Source organism: Symphalangus syndactylus, chromosome 2 (genome assembly GCF_028878055.3).
Source record: "Symphalangus syndactylus isolate Jambi chromosome 2, NHGRI_mSymSyn1-v2.1_pri, whole genome shotgun sequence".
In the NCBI taxonomy this organism is placed as follows: domain Eukaryota; kingdom Metazoa; phylum Chordata; class Mammalia; order Primates; family Hylobatidae; genus Symphalangus; species Symphalangus syndactylus.
This window is the reverse complement of record NC_072424.2, coordinates 72,935,550-72,952,873: the sequence shown is the minus strand read 5'-3', so window position 1 is coordinate 72,952,873 and position 17,324 is coordinate 72,935,550. Positions and strand designations below refer to the sequence as shown.

The following is a 17,324-nucleotide window of genomic DNA, read 5'->3' as shown; positions in this document are numbered from 1 at the left end:
CTCAGCTTTTTCTTGTAATGTCAGGTATGATGACCTTGAAGGTATTTTTATGTTGGGCCCCAAACTGAAGTTCCCAGAATATATTTTAAATGAGATGTGTTAAGTTGTCGAGGGCCAGACATTATCTGACAAAATTTTAAAAACCATGAGATTTCATATAGAAATAAGGTTTTGTCCTTTCCCTTTAAAATTACAACTGTTGGCAATGCAGAGTGTACAATTCTGCACAAAGGTATAAGCTGGACTCAGTGACAGATGCCTCCCTATAGACCAAGTGTATATTACTGTATTTATCATATTAAAAATTTATTTTATTTATGTAACCTTCCCCAATCCAAGCATTTTGGTTTGCCACTGAAATGCAATTCTGACTCTAAGTACCTGGAGCTAGGTGAAATTTCACAGATAAGGACAGTTTCCCACAGAACTACCCTTACTTCAGACACTAGCCACAAGCACCTATGCTCTGACAAAACAGTCTGAAATTTGAGAGTTCCTGCTAATCCCTCAGGAATTCAATAATTCACTAGAAGGACTCAGGAAATTCAGGAATTCAGGGAAGTGCTACCAGTGTTCACAGTTTTATTATAAAACATGCAAATCAGGGCCAGCAAAATAAGAGATTCATAGGGAAAGACCTACTAGAAGCTCCCTTGTCCTCTGGACCTGTCACCCCCACATCCATGTGGATCACCAACCAGGAAGGTCACTGAACCTTCAGTTCCTAGAGCATTTATTGGGATTTTGTTATGAAGGCATGAGTTACTGAATCCTTGGCTGTGTGGATCAACTCACTCTCCAGCTCCCTCCCTTCCCAAGAGGACAGGCTGATGATATTGCATGGCTCAAAGCCCCAACCCTTTAATCACATGATTGGAACTAATCTCCAACCAGAGTCATCTCATTATTATAAACTATCTAGGAGTCAATCATAAGTCATCTCATTAGCATAAGCTTATGTGTGCTACCAGAGGACCACCATGAATAACAGACATTCCTATCGCTCAGGAAATTCCAAGGGTTTCAAGGGTCCCAATCAGGCATGGGGGAAAAGGCCAACCGATTTCTTTTATTATACAACAGTAACCTATATTTTGAGGCAAGTTCTTGAAACATATAAAACTGCGAGCAAGAAATTCAGTAACAGTGAGAAAGTATCAGTGAGAAATATCAGTGAGAAAAGATAGAAGTTAGTGTGTCAATAAAGAGAATTAGAGTCTACTCTACAAATGCTAATTATTAGTAGCTAAATAATTGTTATAGTTGAATTCCAAATTTAGCAGCTTCATTAAATTTTATAACTCAATCTAGTCAGCTTCATTCATTTTACTAGAAATCATAATATATAGCATTTATGGATTTTCCAGTTTGCATAGTATTAAATATTTTAAATATTTATCTCTAAATCTCAGAGCAGTTCTGAGATAGAGACTGTGATTCCAATTTTATGGATTACATATGTTTTCCTCAATGACACATGAGAAAGTGGCAGAACAAGGATTGAATCTACCTGTAAGACAAATTGAAACATTTGAATACATTTTGCAAATATAGATTAATGTGCCTGTTGAAGGCACTCTAAAGTCACAGAATTGATTAGTAAAACAAAGAGAATAATATAAATAATATGTGAACATTTTTCTTTAATTCCATGAGAAAAATTGAAAAACTTCTCCTTTGCTTTGCACTTTGTTTAAAAAAGTGTTTATAATCTACACAGAAGTAAACCTAGAGATTAATTGTAGTGGAAAAATATAATTGGATAATTTTATGAGACTATGTTTATATTTTTAGTTACAAATGATATATATATATATAATTATATTTCAGAATATATGCTTATTACCATATTCAATGTGCTTCTGGATAGTTGCTTGGGTGCATTTTATTGCACCTTTTGTTTTGTTTGTAGTACTCAATTTATACTTCAGGCTGTAGATAAAAACTTTAAATTGCAGGTGAATGATTCACAGTATCAGAAAACCTTGAATCAATATTTACACCAATGTCTTGAGAGCTTGCATTATTTTTTTCCCAATTTTGGAATAGGTAATAAATAATGTAGTCAGTAAAATCTTGCAAAATATTAAGTTTCCAATTTGTTGAGGTATATTTTTAATATATCAAAATTTTGCCCTCCGTTGTCTGACTGCTATCTAATTCCCTATTACTTCTATATAAAAAAGACTGGAATGGATTCTACAAGAAAGGTGCACAAAGAATGATATAAGATTATATAGGAGAAAATTCTTCACTGCCTCATAAAGTCAAGATAGGCTACATAGAATTAAATTTGAGTATTTAAACATAAATTTTTTTAAAGGAATTTAAAACAATAAACTTAAGGAAAATTAATAGTAAAGAAATAATATTATAAAAATGATTTCATGTGAGAAAAATAGAGGAAAAGATGAGGCTAGATCTAGGCAGAAACTAGATTATGAAAGATCTTTTATTCTATACTCAGAAATTTGTGTTTCAACCTATGGTCAATGGAAAAACAGAAGGATTCTATGCAGGACAGTGTCATGATAAAATATACTTCCAAAATTATTCATGTGGTAGCATCAAGAGGTAATTTTTTATCATTTGTAAAGTGGTGTTAGTAAATAATTTCATGAACTATAACTGATAAAGGAGTGCAGAATTCATAATTGTATAGCTTGATCAGTTTTCACCACATGAGTGTACATGGAACCAGGACCCACATCAAGACAAAGAATGGTGAACATTGCTAGCCACACAATAAAAACAAAAACTGGTTATTCTCCCAACCACCCACATTTTTCCTCAAAGATAAAAAAATCCTGTCCACTAACATAAAAGATTAATTTTTTCTATTTTTGAACTTTCTAGAAGTAAAATAATATAGCATGCACATTTTTATTCTAGCTTCATTTCACTCAGAATTTGGTTTGCAAGATTAATTGATATTGTTATGCTGAGCAATGGTTTGCAATGCTGTGCAGTATTCCATTTTATTAATTCACCTCAATTTATGTATTTATTCTATTGTTGTCTGGGATTTATCAGTTAGGAGTAATTATTAATAATGATACTATGAACAGTCTCATATATGGCTTTTGGTGTCCATTTGCATACATTTCTATGGAGGCTGGACAGGGTTATGGAATTCTGAGTCAGAGAGTATGCCTTTGTTCTGGTTTTGCATATATGTCAAACAGATTTCCAAAACATATTGAGTTTGACATATCTGTTAGTGTATAGGTGGAGAGGTTAAACAGCAAGTAAAACTATAGCTTATGCTGTCAAATGGGCAATACAGGACAAATAAACACATGCGAGTTAATCCAGGTGGTAGTTAAACCCATAAGGAGAGGTGAGATTTCTAGGAGGATAATATAAAGTCCAAGAAGAAAAAAAAAAAACTACAAGAAAGAAACCTATGAATTTTTTAATTTACCCAGTGGACTGAAGAGAAATTCATAGAATCTGAGAAGGAAAACTACACAAAAAGTGACATTAAGCAAAGTATACATATATTTCAGGAATAGCATAGTAAAAAAGTACACATTAGGGAAAAAGTTAAAGGCAAAATGGACAGAAATGTCATTTGAATATAGTACCTAGGAAGGCATTGGTAAACTCATAAAAACCACATTAGTACAGGTAGAGATTTATAGACCAGATGATTACACAAAACTAAAGAGGGAATTCCAGGTGAGGAAGTGGCAAGATTGCATTTAGACTTTTTCTCGGTATTGGAATAAATGAGTACACGAAAGATATCTCAAAGGGAAGATTGTAAAAATAGCTTGGGAAAGAACATTTCTTGTCTCTTAGGCAGGTTTAGTGGTGCATGATTTCTGTTAGTTTATTTTTTCTATTTATGGAGTAATATTTCATCTGTATTTTGTTTTATAATACCTGTTGGTTGTTGATATTATTTATAGCAATACACTCTACCATGGTGATGTTTATTAAACAAACCCCAAACAGGAAAAAATAAAAAAAAAGAAAGAAAGAAAGGAAAAATTGCTAGTATTTTCCCTATAATTAGCAACATCCACAAGTTTGTTTAAGATTTTCCCCAAGTTGTGCTAGGGATGCTAATAAATGTTGCACACTGGTTCTGTCACAGCAGCACTGTTCAATAGAGCTTGAAATTAGGGAGAGAGACAGGGGCTCTCTGACAGTCAGTCTGATCATGGCCACCAATTCTGAGCAAATAGCAGCAGCTTATTTTGCTCCCAGGAGAAATAAGGTGAGTGGAAATAAATGTAAATGCCACTGCTTTGCAGTAATTTGGCTCTTTGTGATTCATGTGTCCTAATTCAGAAACTTACAAATTGAAAGCTTAAAAGCTATATTTCAGAAAATGTCTCTTAAGTACCAAAAAGAGGCCAAATGTCTATTGAAGTAATCAATTGGCTATTAGTTTCAAATATTGTATGTTTGCATGTAAGGTGTTTTATGTTTGTATGTAAGGTTCAAGATTCTCTTCTGAAATAGTGCACTGAAGCCATCAATTTCTATAGATTTTAGTTATTAATGTTTTATTTGTATGTGTGAATATGTGTGTATATAACACATACATACATAGATACATATCTATAGTGTGTGTAAGTACAATAATTACTTTTTTACATGTATATGTGATTTAAAATATAGCCTTTGTCTTCTTATGTTTTTCTGCCATTAGGTAGTTATTGGGTAAACTTATTTCCTTGAATTTGTTTTTGTATATATAAGGGTATATAATTTATTGACAAGTAAATTGCAAACATATTCTTATGACTGATCAAAACGTACATACACAGAATTAATTATTTGAGTCAAATATAATTTTCTTTGGCTAAGAGTCACAAAATTAGAGTATGTAATTAAAGAACAACTGAACATAAAGAATATGGTACCAAATTGAAAATCAAAGTATTCATGAGGTACCATCATACCAGTCTCATTTTAATATTAAAATAGAGCTATAACAAAGCCTCTGAATTTTATTTGTGCAATTAATATCCTCCAGTATTGCTAACATATGTATAACGATATAATTATTTGGGAAAACAATATGGCAAAACATTTTTTTTTCCTGAAAACCGTAAAGCTGCTTATTCCCTTGATTTACTAAACTTTTTCCTGGGGATTTATTATAAAAAGTAATTCAAAGATCTGAAATACATCTCTACTCTGGTGCAGTCTATGTAGCGTTATCTATTACATTAAAGTGCTTAAAAACATCTAAAATAATGCTAAAACTGTATGTATTCATTTTCATGGGTTTCCATAACAAAATATTACTTACTGTGTGACTTAAGTAACAGAAATTTATTTCTCATAGTTCTAGGATCTGGGAAGTCCAAGATCAAGGTGCTGGCCAATTTGATTCCTTGGAGGGCTCTCTTCCTGGCTGCCTTCTTGCTCTGTCCTCATATGATGTTGAGAGAGATTCTCTCCTCCTTTTCTTATAAAGGCACTAATCCTATCTGTTCAGAGCACCATCCTAATTACCTCACTTAACCTTAATTATGTCCTTTGAAGCTTCATCTCTGAATACTGCCACACTGGGGATAAAGGCTTCAACACGAATTGGGAAGAGACACACATGTTCAGATCATAACACCGTGATATGAAAGTAAGACTCTTAGGCTTCATAAAATAATATTTGGTAAGATTGGGCTGGGCATGGTGGCTCACGCCTGTAATCTCAACACTTTGGGAGGCTGAGACAGGTGGATCACTTGAGGTCAGGAGTTTGAGACCAGCCTGGCCAATATGGTGAAACCTTGTCTCTACTAAAATACAAAAATTAGCTGGGCGTGATGGAGTGTGCCTATAATCCCAGATACTCAGGAGGCTGGGGCAGGAGAATCTCTTGAATTTGGGAGGCCGAGGTTGCAGTGAGCCAAGATCGCATTGCTGCACCCCAGCCTGGATGACAGAGTGAGACTCTGTTAAAAAAGAACCAAAGAAAGAAAGATTGAGTAAAAACGTGAGAAAATGTTTAGATCACACATTAAATGAAAAACACGAAGGGTCTATATATTATAATAGATTTATTTTAGTAGTATTTTTTGAAAGAACCTTGAAAAATATAATTAAAAATAAAAATAACCTTTCCAAGCGTTTTATTTAGGTTCTATTATTTATGAGTAAAAATATAGGTAACCTGATATATGACAGAACCATCATTTTAGATAAAAGAGAAATCAATGAACAATGTTTTTTCCATGAGGATATATATATATGTGTGTGTGTGTGTGTGTGTGTGTGTATCTATCATATATCTGCCTATTTCTGTCCTATACCATAGGGTACTATCTATTCCATAAAGATAAAAAATTCAATATAAAAGGAAACTTACAGAATGTTAGAAGAAAATAGTGTAAATAATTTTTTTGACTTCACGGTAGAAAAAGTACTTAAGATATATAAAATAGAAAATCTATTTTAAGAATAAGAATGCATTTTATTACATTGAACATAAGAACATAACTACTATTCATGAGTAATTCTTGCAGGGATTAGAAGGAAAATTTTCACTTGGAACACACATTGCAAAAGATATTCACCTTTACAATATTGCTGACAATGGATTAATATCTAGAATTTATAAAGGTCTCCTATAAAGTAATATGAACAAAACAAGCAATTGAATGAAAACAGGAGTGTCCAATAAGTATAAATATGTATTCAAACTCATTCGTAATCATGGAAATACACGTTAAAACCGCAATGACTTACTTTTCATCTTTCCAGATTGGCAAGATTAAAGAAGTCTGATAATATCTGATATGAAGCAGCCAAATATTCACAGTTGAATATTACTTTGACAAAGGATTGGCATTATAGATTAGAATGAAAAATGTTCATACCCTGAACTCAATAATCCATTACTTAGTTTATAGACTAGAGATACTCTTGCACACTTGCTCCTGGAGATTTATACAAGACTGTACATGGAAGTACTATCTATAATAGGGAAAAAAATAGAAGCCACACAAATACCCATTCTCAATAGAATGTATAAAAAATTGGCAGATTCTTATATAAAATTAAAGCATGCAAGAGTGAAAATAAAGTCCTCCAATAAACACGAACAAATCTCAGAAGACAACGTTTAGATTAAAAATCAAGTGAAAGGAATATAAAGAAATTATAATTGTACTTTTACAATCTTAAAAAAACAGGTAGACCTAAATTATATGCTAATGCATACCAGACATGATAAGATGATGATGAGAAACACATTTAACCAAAGACTGAGGATGGAGTTGTGAGAAGGTTCATGTAGTCACTGAGGAGAGCACAGTATTTGAAGATCATACTCAATATCTTACATTGTGGGGTAGACATTACTGTTTGCAATATTACTTTTCTGCTTCATAATGTATATAAAATCTATATATGTACACACATGTATACACACAAATACATACATATTTATAATGTTTTGTACTTGAGCTCTTCCAAATAAAAATAAAAACAGTTTTGAATTTTTGTTGTTGTTGTTGTTGCTTTTGTTTTTTGGGTTTTTTATGCAGAGGAAAGTGAACACTTATTTTTGTGCCTTTCTTCCTATGTGTATTTCGTCTTTTCAAAACAAGGCCCCAGGAATCTCTATATTCAATTATATCCCTGGGCATGGTCCATTGCTTCAGGAGTCCTGCTTTCTTGCATCTTCTATCCTGGGGTTTAATGTTGGTAAGTTAGTAACTAAAGCATTTGTAAAAATGGTTTTATTCTCTTGGAAAAGCAGTATATTTGAGAAGGTCTTTCCTAGATGGTTCTCTAAAGACATGATCTTCTAAAACTATAGAGGCAATTTCAATTTGACCACATTTATCCTGCTATTTTGACATCAATAAATTTTTATTACAAGCAATTAATTAGAATTATACAAATATTGATGTACTTGTTTTCAGAAATAATTGGCTGAACCACCCTAAAACCAATTTAATTACTGAATTAATAAAATAATGATAAATAATTTTGGAATTTTTAAATTTCTTTTTTCATTTTCTAAGTTTTTTTGAATCAGAGTAAATTATTTTTTCACTTATTTGCAGATGAACTTTAAATTATTAATCAACTTTTGTTATGCATTAAATTCTACTGATTATTGGCCCTGTGAGTATAACAGTATGGGTATGAGTTGCTTTTCTGCATTTTTGTCTACAGACTCCCATTTCTCCAAGTCCAGTTTTACTTCACTAAACCTGGCATTGAGATTTTATTTTTATCATTAATATTATTCCATAGTAAATGTTACCAATTTTATTTTATGTTGTCTACCTATAGTCTTTATAATGAATTATTCAAAAGGCCAATTTGCCTACTATTTACCTAATTAATACAAAAATTATGGATAGTTTTAAGGCAAAGGGATAGAAAAAGGAAATATTCATAAAACTAACTCAAAACTGAAATTCAAATAAAGAGAGAGTAATAGCAATAGAGAGAATTTACTCCTCTTCAGAAACATTGATACTAACTCTTGACAGCAAGGTAATGTCGAAATGCTCCTAGGTTAATCCTGGATTAGGTTAATTATTCTATTTAACATCTAATTACCACCTGTTAGATAAAGGCCAGTTTATTATAATGTTCTTCATGTTGAAAAATAATGTTATATTTTAATTCTACATTTGTTCTTACATTTGTTTTCATGTAGAAAGTGTCTGTAAACATGTGAGTAGTTAGGGAAAAATATACAATGGATTACATATTGTCATCCCAACACAGAAACAAGTTGATTGTCAGGGACTTTTAAAACTAGGTAATGTTATTACATTGTTGATTCTGCAGTAACTTAAATTTTAAAAGTCAAAACAATGACGCTAACAGTTTTTCAGTGTCATATTCCTAGGTGACAACAGAAATTTCCTGGGACAGAACTAGCCAAATTGTTGTCCCAATGTCTTGACTGGTTTAGCATCTGCCTAAGTTGTTAATTTCTTAACAAAGCATAAAAGCTAAAAGTTGCATAAAAGCATTGACACTTGAACAACATGTGCTTGAATTGCGCAGGTCCAATTTTATGGACCTTCTTTGAAGGTTTGTTACAATTTGAAAAAACTTTACAGACAAACTGGGTAGGCTAGAAATATATATGCATAAAAGAAAAAGTTAGGATGCCATGAATGCATAAAATATATGCAGATACTAGTCTATTTTTGTCATTTACTTCATAAAATATACACGAATGTATTATAAAGTTAAAATTTATTAAAACTTATGTGCACAGTTACAGGTAATATCTGATATTATTCATAGTCAAGAGAAAAGTAAATAAACCTAAAGATGCAATATTAAATAAAAACTGCATAAAATTAACTGTAGTACACACTGTACTAATGTAATAATTTTGTAGTCACCTCCTGTTACTATTGCGGTAAGCGCAAATATTGCAAGTGTGACGCTAATCGTTCCCTCATGAGCAGTTCATCTCTCTAGTAAATTGTATATCACAGTAAAAAGTATCTTGCGCTCTTGCTTATCTTTTATGATATTTACTGTAACATCTTAAGCCTTTAATAACACCATGCAACCCAAACAAAATGGCACTGGTGACATTGGGAGTGCTCCCAAGCTGAGAAAATTCATCACATTACAAGAAAAAGTTGAACCGCTTGACATGCACCTTAGATTGAGGTCTCTAGCTGTGATTGCCTACCATTTCAAGATAAATGAATCCAACATAAGAACCATTGTTAAAAACAAAAACAAAAAAACCCCAAGAACCAAAAAAAGGAAACTCATCAAGCCATCACTGCAGCTATGCCAGCAGGCATGACATTGCACTGTTTTTGGAATAGCTTTTAATCTCCTGTTAAAATGCAGCTTATGTGGGTATAGATTGCTACAAGGAAGACATACCTATAGACACTAATATGATTTGGGAAAAAACAAATTCATTATATGAGAACTTAAAACAAAAGGAAGGTGAAAGATCTAATGTTGAAGAAATTAATTCCAGCAATGGATAGTTTGATAATTTTAGAAAGAAGTTTGGCTTTAAAAATGTCAAGATAACAATTTCTGTATACAAAGGGGAAGGTTCCCAAATGCCACTAAAAAAAATCATTGAGGTGAAAGAATATCTGCCTGAACAGGTTTTTAATGCAGCTGAAAGTGCCTGATTCTGGAAAACAATGTCACAAAGGACACTTATGAGTAAGACAGATAAGCAAACACCAGAAATTAAGGGAGAGGCTATCTTTTCTGTTCCGCACAGATGCAAATGGGTTTATTATTAGGACTGCCCTTATCTATAAATCTGCTAAACTCTGAGCCTTGAAAGGAAAGAATAAACACCAGCTGCCAGTCTTTTGGTTATACAACAAGAAGGCCTGTACAACAAGAATCTTTTTTCTAGAATGGCTCCATTGATGCTTTGTCCCTGAAGTCAGGAAGAACCACGTTGGGAAGGGATTGTCTTTTAAAGTTCTTTTTATATTGGACAATGTCCTTGGCCACCCAGAGCTCAGTGAATTCAACATGAAAGGGGTAATTGTCTTGTCCTGAAATGCAACATCTTTAACTCAACCTTTAGATCAGGGGTCATAAGGATCTTTAGGGTTCATTAAAAGTTACTCTATGAAAAGGATTGCCAATGCTATCGAAGCGCACCCTCATAGAACATCATGAAAGTCTGGAAAGATTAAATTATTGAAGATCCCATCATTTTTATAGAAAAATCCATTAAAATCATCAAGCTACAAACAAAAATTTCTGTTGGAGAAAACTCTGTCCAGATGTTACACATAATTTCAAAGGATTTATGACAGAGCCAATCAAGGAAATCATGAAAGAGATTGTGGATATGGCAAAAAAAATGTGGGAGACGAAGTGTCAGGATACAGGTCTTGGAGAAATTCAAGAGCAAATAGACAGCACACCAGAGGAATTAACAGACCACAACATGGTGGAGATGAGTGCTTCCAAACCAGTGCCAGATGATGAGGCAGAAGACGTAGAAGCAGCAGTGCCAGAAAAGAAATGACATCAGACAATCTGGCAGAAAGATTCAGATTACTCAAGATTGCTTTTTTTTTTTTTACTTCTTTTACAAAATGGATCCTTCTGTGATATGGGCAATAAAACTAAAGCAAATAGTGGAAGAAGGATTGGTACTATATACAAATATTTTTAGAGCAACAAAAAAAGCAAAAAGGCAGAAATAACGATATATTTCTGTAAAGTTACAGCAAATGTACCTGCCTCTCCAGCCTACCCTTCCACCTCCTCTACCTCTTCCCCCTCTGCTATCCTTGAGACAGCAACAACAATCCCGCCTCATCTTTCTTTTCTCAGGCTATTCAATGTGAAGACAAATACCTCTATGATGATCCATTTCCACTTAATACATAGTAAATGTATTTTTCTTCCTTATGATTTTCTTAGTAACATCTTCTTTTATCTAGCTAACTTTAAGAATAGAACATATAACACATAAAACTTAAAAATGTGTGTTAATTTGACTGGTTGTGTCATTGGTAAGGTTTCCGGTCTACGGTAAGCTATTGGGTACTCAATCAGCTTAAGCTTTTGGGTACTCAAAGGTTGTATACAAATTTTTGACTGAGCAGGGTGTCAGAACCCCTAATCCCCACATTGTTCAAGGGTCAATTGTATATTGAAGTTCCACATAAACTCAGCTAGCAGTAGGAGACACGTGGTTAAATTTGAAAGATAATTAGAAATATAATATCTCTCTCAACCCTTTCTAACAGTATAACTAACATTTTCCCTTCAAAAAATTTTAAGAATATCATGCAGGGAATATGGTGATATGATCAAGCACACTAGGACCAAAGTTATCAGAGACAGCTAATTCCTTGTGGTTTGGGGTTGTGCTGCTGTCCCAGGTTCTACTCATTGTATTATTTAGTGCTCAAGCCTGAGCGGTGGACTGCAAGATACCTTGCTACGGACAGCAACAATGACGCTGATCTGATTAAATGTATGATTATGTGCCAAACATCATTATTGTATTTATGTTATTTTAAAATCCATGCAAATTTTAAAATTAATTTTACTATATATAATTATACTTTCAATTTTTATGATTTTCAAAGTAATTTTTGAGTTGAACTATTTTATACACTCATCAAAACAATCGAAACAGTATAACAATTTATCAAGTACATAAATATTTCAAACATTATATATTTTTATTTTTTCAGCACCCTTTCTTACTGTAAGAAATAACTGCTGTTGGACAAAAATGGTTATTCTACTTTTTCATTTTTGTTACCTTTTTGCTTAATTTATATAATTATAAAACATGCTTCCATGTTTATTGTGCACCAGATATATTTAATCTTCACATCAAGCACATTATTTAACTATTTATAACTATTGTTCCCACTCGATAGGTTGGAAAACTAAGGGTTAGTGGGATTTATTTATTTATTTATTTATTTATTTATTTTTTTTTTTTTTGAGATGGAGTCTGGCTCTGTCACTCCGGCTGGAGTGCAGTGGGCGTTCTGGGCTCACTGCAAGCTCCACCTCCCAGGTTCACGCCATTCTCCTGCCTCAGCCTCCCACGTAGCTGGGACTACAGGCGCCCGCCACCACGCCTGGCTAATTTTTTTTTGTATTTTTAGTAGCGACGTGGTTTCACCATGTTAGCCAGGATGGTCTCGATCTCCTGACCCCGTGATCCACCCGCCTCGGCCTCCCAAAATCCTGGGATTACAGGTGTGAGCCACCGTGCCCGGCCACTAGTGAGGTTTATTAACAACCTCACCAATTTTTCACAGCAAAGAAGTGAGGTTGTTAGAATTTGAGTTCAAGAAGTTCACATCTCATGCTCTTCACCATTCTGCTTCTGAGAGGTGACAGCGTGCTGGCAGTCCTCACAGCCCTCGCTTGCTCTCCACCCCCCTCTGCCTGGGCTCCCACTTTGGCGGCACTTGAGGAGCCCTTCAGCCTGCGGCTGCACTGTGGGAGCCACTTTCTGGGCTGGCCAAGGCAGGAGCCGGCTCCCTCAGCTAGCACCGAGGTGTGGAGGGAGAGGCACGGGCGGGAACCAGGGCTGTGCGCGGTGCTTGCGGGTCAGTGCGAGTTCCTGGTGGGCGTGGGCTCGACGGGCCCTGCCGGCCCGGGCAGTGAGGGGCTTAGCACCTGGGCCAGCAGCTGCTGTGCTCAATTTCTCCCGCGGCCTTAGCTGCCTTCCCGCGGCGCAGAGCTCAGGACCTGCAGTGCGCCATGCCTGAGCCCCCTCCCCCTTCCGTGGGCGCCTGTGCAGCCGGAGCCTCCCTGACGAGCACCGCCCCCTGCTGCAAGGCGCCCAGTCCCATTGACCACCCAAGGGCTGAGGAGTGCAGGCACACGGTGCGGGGCTGGCAGGCAGCTCTACCTGCAGCCCTGGGTGCCGGATCCACTGGGTGAAGCCAGCTGGGCTCCTGAGACTGGTGGGGACGTGGGAACATTTATGCCTACCTAAGGGATTGTAAATGCACCAGTCGGCCCTCTGAATCTAGCTCAAGGTTTGTAAATGCACCAATCAGCACCCTGTGTCTAGCTCAGGGTTTGTGAATGCACCCGTCCACTCTGTATCTAGCTACTCTAGTGGGAACTTGGAGAACCTTTATGTCTAGCTCAGGGATTGTAAATACACCAATAGGCACTCTGTATCTAGCTTAAGGTTTGTAAACACACCAATCAGCACCCTGTGTCTAGCTCAGGGTTTGTGAATGCACCAATTGACACTCTGTATCTAGCTACTCTGGTGGGGACTTGGAGAACCTTTATGTCTAGCTCAGGGATTGTAAATACACCAATCGGCACTCTGTATCTAGCTCAAGGTTTGTAAACACACCAATCAGCACCCTGTGTCTAGCTCAGGGTTTGCGAATGCACCAATCGACACTCTGTATCTAGTTACTCTGGTGGGGACTTGGAGAACATTTGTGTGGACACTCAGTATCTAGCTAATCTAGTGGAGAGGTGGAGAACATTTGTGTCTAGCTCAGGGATTGTAAACTCACCAATCGGTGCCCTGTCAAAACAGACCACTCGGCTCTACCAATCAGCAGGATGTGGGTGGGGCCCGATAAGAGAATAAAAGCAGGCTGCCGGAGCCAGCAGTGGCAACCTGCTCGGGTCCCCTTCCACACTGTGGAAGCTTTGTTCTTTCACTCTTTGCAATAAATCTTGCTACTGCTCACTCTTTGGGTCCATGCTGCTTTTATGAGCTGTAACACTGCGAAGGTCTGCAGCTTCACTCCTGAAGCCAGCCAGACTATGAGCCCACCTGGAGGAAAGAACAACTCCAGTTGCGCCGCCTTAAGAGCTGTAACACTCACCGCAAAGGTCTGCAGCTTCACTTCTCAGCCTGCAAGACCACGAACCCACCAGAAAGAAGAAACTCCGAACACTTCCGAACATCAGAAGGAACAAACTCCAGACCCACCACCTTAAGAGCTGTAACACTCACCGCGAGGGTCTGTGGCTTCATTCTTGAAGTCAGTGAGACCAAGAACCCACCAATTCCGGACACACTTTCACTTATGTGTTCTTTTCTGCAGTAATGAGATCTCTAAGTGCCAGGGAATATCAGAAAACAGGAAAAATACCTCAACAGAAATGAATTGAACTTAAATAAATGTAATGAAAAGTGCCTAAGCTACTTCAATGTTGCTCTGATCATGGGAGCCAGAGAGGAGTGTAGACGTGTTACATAATATATTCCTGTTTCAAAGACATGTCTATATGGGATGCTTTATGTGTGAGGTTTAGAGGGTTGTAAGAAATACAAGGTCAATGAAACATGTATCTGGGTATGTAGCATTTCAAATAAACTATGCAAATGGTCAAAAAACCACGTTATAGCTCTGTTTATTCTATAAAAATGTAAAAAGTGGATTTTTTCCATTGAAAGAGAAAAAAACAAGAAGATAACTGTAACCAGAATCTTATTTTTGAGCTGTGGCTCCATATCAGATTGTGACCATCATCACAGATTTTAGTGAGGCAATGATACTATTCACAAGAATACAGAATTGGTCTTAAAACATCTCTGTCTGCTTGCCCAAAGTAGCAAAGTCATGAATTATTCTAGAAGAATGGAAGGTGTTTGATATAACATAGCATGAAGGAAACAAAATGAAGTAATTAGTTCTCAGAAGTGATAGTTAAAAAAAGAGAGAGAGCATACATTAAAGCTGATATCCATCTTTGGGAGCTTAGGTATGATAAAAGAATAGCAGCCCATGACAACAGGCTCTAACTACTGAGAAGGGATAACATGAGCAGCTCTACAGAACCAAGCTGGCTTCATCCATCTGCTTCCAAAATTGTCACTGTGATGTTTCAAGCATCACTTTGTACTCTGGACACATTTTGAATTGAAATTGGATTCTTTCTTTCATTTTATTCAGCAGCTCCACCAGTTCCAGAAGCAATACTCCATCCCCTACCAACCCCAAGCCAACCCCAAATAAGGCAAATGATGTCTTCTTTCTGGGGCTAGAGCCTCACTGGGAAGCAGTAGGACACTATTTGGCTGTCTTGGGTATCATAAGACAAACACAGATTATAGGCTGAGTTATGTCAAAGTCACTTTTTTTTCCCTTTCAAAGGACATATATTCTCTCCTAAATACTTGGATTCTGGAATAAAAATAAAGTTTCAAGAAACAACTACTAAATATATGATTACTTAACTTGAAAATAAACATTGTATTTTAATAAAGAAAATCAAAAGCTTGACAAAAGCTTGGAAAATTCTCAAGTAAAAGCATTTCTTTTGTATTATTATTTTATATATCTATATTCTATTCTATCTATAGAATAGAAATAGCAGTTGGAGGCCAGGAGTAGACTGGAAATCCTTCTCCTGACTTTGTAAGCTGTCTGCCAGAGGTGATAGACATTGCCAGTGTGTTATGGGTGTAAAGAAAAAGAAGACCTCCACGATTCAAAGGGCTAGCATTGTTGGTTGATAAAACCTAAGGAAAACTCTTTAGTAAATGACCATGTACAAAAATATATTCCTTTTCAGTAAAGGTCACTGAATAATTTGAATATATTTTCAGTAGAAACAAAAATATAAGATATAAAAGAGATTTTCAAGTTAATTTCAGTAAATGTCAATAACCTGAAGTATCACTCATTTTTAATGAAGTCAAATAAGTAGAAATTCAGAAAAAGCACTGAAAATAACGAAGGAAATGTAAAAAGTTAACCTGAGAGCTTTCTGTATCTTCTGCTGCCTGACCGCAGCACATATGCACGTAGACAACTAAATCTCGCCTTGTGGGAGACACATCCTCTGAGATTGAATGCACTGTTTACATTTAAAAGTTTTGATAGTGTTGAGAATCTTTAGGCCTAGATTTGATGCACATAGTCATTCTAACCAAATAAAATTTAGTATTGAGTATTTCACTCACCTCCAGAAAGAATAACAGGCTTCTATAATAGAAATATTTTATGATATTCTGTTTCTTTCCATTTCCAACAACCATATATAATTCCCCTGAAAAGGCACGAGAACTCACAATTACTAATAAATAATGGATACTGATCCAATTGGTGAGAGAAAATATACTTTGCTAACTAACAGAAGTATATAAAAATACTAAGTGTCTTTTTTTTTTAATCTAAGAAACTATGTCTTCCAACCAGGTAAGATTCAAATATCTCAAAATTCTCCCTATTGAAGGCCTCAATGATGAGATCAGGAAACACATTTTCATGAGAAGTTATTTTAAGTAATATTTTTGTAAATGGTGTGTGTTAAAGTACCTGAAATGAATACAGAATAATTATAGAATTAAAGTCATGATTTGTAAGAACTTTTGTATTTCTATCATTCAGTGGTTAGATTCTCAAGGCATTTACTTGGTCAGTTATACTGTCAAAAGTCTACACACATTTATGCAAGATTTAACATAAAATAAAGTATGCTCTTTTTTTCCTCAAGGGTATGATTTTTTAAAATTCACCATCCATTATTTTTGGGTTATTCAGATAAAACGAGTCTAATTGCTAATTGAATAATTATCCTTCAATTCAAAAATAATGATGAATTTTACTAATTTTCCACTCTTCCTTAATTTTCTTTTCTTCTGACTTTAAGGTATCATGTGTCTGTTTATTTATGTAATTATTTAACATTTTTATTCTGTAACTTTATGTCTTTTCCATATTCGTGTTTATTGTAAGATGTAAAGTTCTAAACATAGATATTGTGCCAAAAAATTTATTTCTCACAACCTTTAGAATGGGGTCATGTGAATTACATCCTGAAATTATAATATTTATTTTTATACTTTAATGTATGAGGATATTAGATTTTCTAGTCCTTTTTAATATTTATTTATTTATTTATTTATTTATTTATTT

At 35.2% G+C, this 17,324-nt stretch overlaps 1 long non-coding RNA gene across 1 annotated transcript in view; it reads left to right on the top strand.

Moving 5' to 3' along the window:
* LOC134732770 (uncharacterized) overlaps positions 1 to 17,324 on the top strand; it is a 71,303-nt gene that overhangs the window by 26,064 nt on the left and 27,915 nt on the right. The gene's annotated exons all lie outside the window — the stretch shown is intronic.